The sequence below is a fragment of the Echinops telfairi genome, unplaced genomic scaffold (genome assembly GCF_000313985.2).
Source record: "Echinops telfairi isolate 266 unplaced genomic scaffold, ASM31398v2 ScPeMD7_5592;HRSCAF=6446, whole genome shotgun sequence".
NCBI classification, from domain to species: Eukaryota; Metazoa; Chordata; class Mammalia; order Afrosoricida; family Tenrecidae; genus Echinops; species Echinops telfairi.
The window spans coordinates 20,244,797-20,251,950 of record NW_022109491.1 but is presented as its reverse complement, the minus strand read 5'-3'; the positions used below and the strand labels follow the sequence as shown (position 1 = coordinate 20,251,950).

The window sequence follows — 7,154 nt, the reverse complement described above, 5'->3', positions numbered from 1 at the left end:
AGACACTGAGAGGAATTACTGAAACCCACTGAGAGGAATTACTGAAACCCAAATGAAGGCTGAGCATGATAATGGGACAAGAGGAAATTGAGGAAAGAACTTTGAGGCAAAGGGCATTTATAGAGGCCTAAATACAGGCATGTACATATGTAAATATATGTAAATATGATGGGGAAATAGATCTATGTGCATATATTTATAGGTTTAGTATTAAGGTAGCAGATGGACATTGGGCCTCCACTCATGCAAGTACTCCCTCATGCAAGAACACTTTGTTCTATTAACCTGGCATTCTATGATGCTCACCTTCTCTACACAATCGCTGAAGACAAATGTGTGCATAAGAAAAAGTGGAGAAGAAAGCTGATGGTGCCCGGTTAACAAAAGATATAGCGTCTAGAGTCTTAAAGGCTTGAAGGTGAATAAGCGGTCATCTAGCTCAGAAGCAACAAAGCCCACATGGAAGAAGCACACCAGCCTGTGTGATCATGAGGTGTCAAAGGGAGCAGGTACCAGGCATCAAAGTACAAAAATCATATTGCGAATGAGGGGGAGTGCGGATTGGATACCCAAAGCCCATCTGTAGACAACCGGACATATCCTTACAGAAGGGTTGCGGGGAGGAGATGAGTCAGTTAATGTGCAGAATAGCAACAATGAAACATACAACTTTCCTCTCGTTCTTAAATGCTTCCTCCCTCCCCACCCTCCACTGTCATGATACCAATTCTACCTTACAAATCTGGCTAGACCAGAGGATGTACACTGGTACAGATAGGAACTGGAAACACAGGGAATCCAGGACAGATGATCCCTTCAGGACCAGTGGTAAGAGTGGTGATACCAGAAGGGTGGAGGGAAGGTGGGGTAGAAAGGGGGAACCAATTACAAGGATCTACATATAACTTCCTCCCTGGGGGACAGACAAGAGAAAAGTGGGTGAAGGGAGACATCGGACAGTGTAAGAAATGCCAAAATAATAATAATTTATAAATTATCAGGGGTTCATGGGGGAGGGGGAAGCAGGGAGGGAGGGGTAAAATGAGGAGCTGATACCAAGGGCTCAAGTTGAAAGCAAATGTTTTGAGAATGATGATGGCAACAAATGTACAAATGTGCTTGACACAATGGCTGTGTATGTGGATTGTGGTAAGAGCAGTAAAAGGCTCCAATAAAATGATTTAAAAAAAAGAGAAAAAAACACAAAAAGACAGCTGTGAAGACTGTGCTGCTTAGAACGCTCAGCTGCAGTACCCAACATGAAGAGGGCTGTTCAAAACCAGGCAAGAATCCAGGGCACAGGGAGAGTGCTGACACATTGTGGGGATTGCAACTATTGTCACAAAACAAAGTATGGATGAGTGATTGATTGAAATATTGATTTGCCAGGTAAATTGTATGAATTATTTACTGAAAAAGTAATTTTCTATGCAAACCAACATGTAAAGCACAACGAAATATTAAAAATACACATACATGTACGTACACATATATGTATGTGCTTTTCTTTCCATTCGGTAATTCTAGTCCTTTCTGACTTCAGATATCAAAACTCTGGGCTGTCTACAAGAAACATGTTAACTTTCTGAAGGTAACATGTAGTTCTCTGGGAGGGGCGGGGGTAAGTTTAATCGAAAGGCTTGTTTTGTTTTGTTTTTTTATCAAAAGTAATGAATTACTGAATTTAAAATATCCAAATAATATTAAAAAATATAAAGAAGTATAAAATGGAAGCTTACTTTTAAAATTTCCAGTAGCTACCTACTACCAACAATTTTAGACAATACCATTCAAGGCATTTCCTTATACAATGATATAATTTTATATCAATGAGTTTATGCTGTTTTATAACTGCCTTCATTATCTAGTGATGATGTAATAGAAATACCAGAGATGAGTGGTTTTAACAAGCAGAAATTTAATTTTTTCACAGTTTGGAGGTGAGAAGTCAGAATTCAGGATACCGGTTCGGGCAGGCACCCTCATGTCATGGAGAGTTATGCACTGGCCTGTTAACCATAGGGTCAGCAGTTCAAACTCACCCGTAGTTCCATGGAAGAACAGTGAGGCTTTCTACTCCTGTAAAAATTTAAGTCTGAGAAACCCACGGGGGCAGTTCTTCTTCTTTTTTTCCTCATATAAATCATTTTATTGCGGGTTCTCACAGCTCTTTTTTTTTTCTTGGAAAGGTGGGTTTTTATTTTATTTTAAAATAAAATTTATTTGTAGCACAAATATCCAGGTTAATAGAATATTGCATTAACAGAATGACTGGTAGACCCAGGATTCTAGAGTTAGGGTCAGTTGTCCAGGGCATTGGGGAAGCATCCTTCTTGGAAGGCGGCCTCACCACAGGGATGGTCTTGTCTTCTGTTGGAAGGCAGCACCCACCATCAGCACTCCATCCCAAGAGTGCTTTCCAGGAAGCCACCACAGGAGTGCCTGTCACTGGATAAGCAATGTCAACCTTGGTCCCTGGTGGTGGGGAAGCTGGATCGAAAGATCACAACCACAGGTATGACCCAGAGAGCAGGAGTGGTTGGTTCTCCAATCTAGGGGCGGCCTACCTTTGCAAAGACAAGGTAGGTGGGCCCTTGACTTGTTCTGTGGAAGTGTTTGAGACACACCCAAAATGGCCACTCATTGCGTAACAAAGTGCCCCCACAGAGTGCCACAGACCGACAGGCTTCAGAAGGGAGGGCATGCAGAGGCAACCCATCTTGTTCCAAACCGGCCTCTGAGCCAGCCCTGAGAGAAACAAGTTAAGCAAGGAGACAACCGCAGAGATCCGTGAGCACCCCCACTTAAGCTAGTTTAGCCCTTCAAAACCAAGCTGACTGAAACTGCAGAAAAGACATTGACATGTCAGGGGAGGGACTGGAAATGCCCAGAGCTCACCGACAAGCTTTTATGGTATGACTCCACTACTTCCTCCAGCACTGATTAACACTCCAAATCAAATGAGCCGAGTCCAGCTAAGACTTCTACAGCCAGGACTCTGGTCGCTTTAGGCTTGGAAACTCTAAGAGCCAGCTAAAGACCAAGGAGAAATTCAAGAACCACCCATCTCATTGTCAGTTTGATTCAGTGATCCTGTAGGGCAGGGCGGGATAGTGGCCCCTGTGGGTTTCTGACATTTTAAGGAGCTAGAAGCCTGGTCTTTGACCTGCAGAGCAGCTAGTTTTTTGAAGTTAAGCCCCCAACAAGTACTACACCAGACTGACCTCCCGAGCCCCCAAGGCTGTCAATTCAGTATTGGACCAGAACCCAGACACCAAGATCAGGAAATGCAGTGGGTGAGAACCAAGAATCAGGGAGTGGCTAACAAGTCCGTGAAGGATTAGATTAGCCTTTTAACAGCCAGCGCCCCCCAACTCCACCCCCCACAGAACAGAAGTTGTTCCTATTCCCTGTGAAGACAGGGCTCACCATACTTACAGCTCTTATAACAACCCATACATCAGTTGTGTCAAGCACATTTGTACATATGTTGCCATCAACATTTCCAAAACAGTTGCTTTCTACTTCAGCCCTTGGTATCAGTTCCTCTTTTGCCCTTTCCTGCCCCACCTTTCCACCCTCGTGAACTCTTGATAAATTATAGATTATTATTATTTTCATATCTTACATTGTCCGCGGTCTTCCTTCACCCAGGTTTCTGTGGTACATTCTCCTGGGTGGGTGGGTGGGGGTTGTTCTTTGCGATCAGTTCCCCCTTTCTCCCCCCATCTTCTCCCTACCCTGGTATCGCTACTCCCATTACTATTCCGGGTGGGGATGAGGGAGTGAGTTTCTGTCCTGGATTCTGTGTGTCCAGAGCTCTGGTCTGGCCGGGTTTGTAAGGGAGAGCGGGGCTCATGGTAGTGGGGGGAGGAAGCATGAAAGAACTAGGGGAATGTTGTGTGTGCCTTTGGGGCGGTTCTATTAAGTCCCTTAGGGTCACCATACGTCAGAAACAAGTAACGGCAGTGAGCTTGGTTTGGGGGCTTGGGAGTCTGGGTTCTAGGTGTTCCCTCCTGCTCTCTTGGCTCTGGAGGAAGCCCCTTGACTCTTTGAGCTTTGGCTCCTAGGCGATTTTCACCTGACTTGGCATCCATTTTCCCCTATACCTGCTCTGCTCCCTGGCTTACTCTCCTTTCTGTCAAAACTACAGCATCCTATTGATATAACAAGGAAAACCCCATTCCCAAACGGGATTATGGCCACAGGAATAGAGATTAGGGTTCTGAGTTAGTTAATTGTGCCAGCCTGGCCGATAATCACATGTGCTGGTTGAAAGGCGGAGGGATAAATGGGTGGTGAAGCCTCGCCTTTCTAGTTCTCAGGTCTCTTGTTTTGTGATGGTTGTACCGGGTGCAGCTGCCTTAGCAGTTCCCTGCTTCAGCTTGCAAGATGGACTTCCTACAAGACATCCCCAAGGAGAAGCCGCATGGATCTATCCCGATGCAGCCCTGGGTGCTGGAGCAGCCGTGTGGAGACCCTTGCCAGTGCTGAGATGCTTACACGTTCACGGACTCAGCTTTCCTCCTGCAGTCGGCATCATTGCCTCTGTTTTGTAAGGTGGAGGACTTTGTGGACTGGTGTTGGGTTAATGGGTTAATGTTGGACTTATGGGCTTGGGCAGCATTGGGTTGGGATGTTTTCGTGATGCACCTTTTCTTTACATAAAACTCTCTCTTATACGTGAGTCGCCGTGGATTTGTTTCTCCAAAGTACCTAGACTAATACAGGTTCACAGCAGGGTTTTGAGGGGGCCATCACTGAATCCATCACATAACCTATTTCTTCCATCTAATGGATCATAAACAGCTTGCTAACTATTAAACCTTCTATCACTTGGAATGGCTGCTTTGTATTCCACGATACAGATATAGCATTGTGTCTTAACTAATTTGAGCTGGGCCGTATCCTCATCTCTAAAATGGGTATAAGTGAACGGACGTCACAGAGTAGTTGAAAGGATTTGTACGACAAAGCCTGGAAGGCTCAAAGAGCAAGGCCAATGTTCAACAGACCTTGTCGTTAGTGTCGCCAGCCGGTTCCCACTCCTGGCAGCCCCGGGTGACGGAGGGCTTTCCTGATGATTAGCTTTATGGGATTCGATAGGTCTGTTTGCAACGACAATCTTTCAGTTAACAAGCAAGCACTTACCAGATGACCAGGACTCCCCCAATAAATGCTAGCCATCAGTATTAGTGGATTACTGGTGAGCATTTAGATTATTTCTATTTTTTTTTTTTTTGCTACTAAGAAACAGTGATGAGGAGCTCTGGGAATGTAGTGGGTTACAAGTGGGGCTGCTAACTGCACGGCTTGTGGTTTGAAACCACCAGCTGCTCCGTGGGAGAAAGAGGAGGCTTTCTGGTCACATAAAGATTTACAGCTTCCGAAACCCACAGGGGCAGTTCTACCTTGTCCGACAGGCTTTCTTGGAGTCCACTTGCTGGCAGTGAGTTTAGTTTTTGTTTTATAACCAATGGTTACAAGAATAACAAATATCTCTTGTTGAACATGTCTGCAAATTCCTATAAGTGAAATTCTTATCCGTCAAAAGGCATCACAGGCACAAAAGGTATTGCCAAATTGTTTATCAACAGGGTTGAGCTAACTGCCACTTCCATAAATTTTTTTCCAAACTAAAGCAAAAATTGGTATTACTTTGTTCACTGCTGAGAGTGAACATCTTTATCTTATGCTTTTTGGCTGGTTGTCAACAGGCTCATGTGTTGTGCCTTAATTTTTTAGCTTTTTCCTTTTTGCTCTAACTTGGGTTATATGTTCCAGTTTTTTAATGACGGTGTTAAGATACAGCTGGCATAGGTTCTAAAGTCCACTCTGTGCGTATGCGTGCGTGTGTGTGTGTGTGTGTGTGTGTGTGTGTGTGTGTGTGTACCAGTGAAAACAGGTAGTGTCTGCTCTGCTAGGCTGCAGACGCCGGAGAGCAGAGATCTGTCTGGAGGCTGATGAATGACTCTCGGGATCACAGTCTGGAGACAGAACATTTAAAGTTACTGCACTCTCTTTCTCATCCTCCTCCCTTGCTACTCAAAGAACAATTCCAGTGGCTGCATAGGAGGAAAGGAGGAAGGATGGGGAGGGGCAAGAAGGTGGGGGAGTAGGAGAGAGAGAGAGAGAGAGGTGATTTCCCAACAACCACTCAAGCTAATCTTAGGTCTTGAAACCCTCCTTTGACAGCAAACGTTGATTTAGTTTGCAAGCTACAACCACCCTCAAAAAACCACTTCACTTTGGCAGTCCATGGTACTTTCAATATTCTTCATCAGCACCATAATTCAGTAATTTCAAATTCAGTAAGTCAGGGGAGACCAGTTGCTGGAGAAGGTAAAGTGGAAGGGCAGCGACAAAGCGGAAGACCCATGGTACGATGGACTGGCACAGCGGCTTCCACAGTGGGCTCCACCCCAAGCACACTGAGTGCGACCCGGCAGAGTTTCCTTCTGTGGCGCACGGAGTGGGTCGCTCTGAGTCTGAACTGATTCGATGGATCCTAACAACAACAACAACAACAACAGAGTCCACACAGAGGAAGTAGACCTCGAGGAAGTAGACCTCGAAGAAACAGAAGTCAGAGTCTTAAGCGTCAAAGAAAGAGTAGATTTCAAATGGAAGGAGGCTAATCAAGCCTCACTCAAGTCACTAACGCCGCACAACCTAACAGGCTGCTTCATCCATCTCCCAGGGGACTGTCGCTGATATTTAGCGGCTGCACGACCTCGGGAAGATTCAAGGAGAAGACAGCACCAGACTCAGCTGGCCCAGTCAACAGACACTTTTCGAGCCCTGCTGGGACGGGGCTTTCCAGAGTCTGGGAAACTCACAGGGGCCGTGCCAGGACCCAGCCCTACAGGGCCAAATGGAGTTTGCTTTTACTGGGAGGCTGTGCTTTCGCTCTTAGGGAATTCCGAGAGGGACAAAACAAGACACACACACACCCCTTTGGGAGGACCCAGAGTTAAGTGGGTGGGAGGTTGAGGCGGGGGAGCGGACACTTAAAAGCCTCTGAACGCACTCTAAGGGGACAAGCTTGCAAGGAGCTACAGGGACGCGGAATAAGAGTTTGCTTGGCAGCAAGCAGCCCAAGGTCCTCAGTAAAAGGACCATCCAGCGCCGAGGTAGCAAGTTTCTGAAGAACA

General features: G+C 45.8%; 1 pseudogene; it reads left to right on the top strand.

Moving 5' to 3' along the window:
• The first annotated feature begins 6,385 nt into the window (after nt 1-6,385).
• LOC101644088 overlaps nt 6,386-7,154 on the top strand; it is a 3,043-nt pseudogene continuing 2,274 nt past the window's right edge.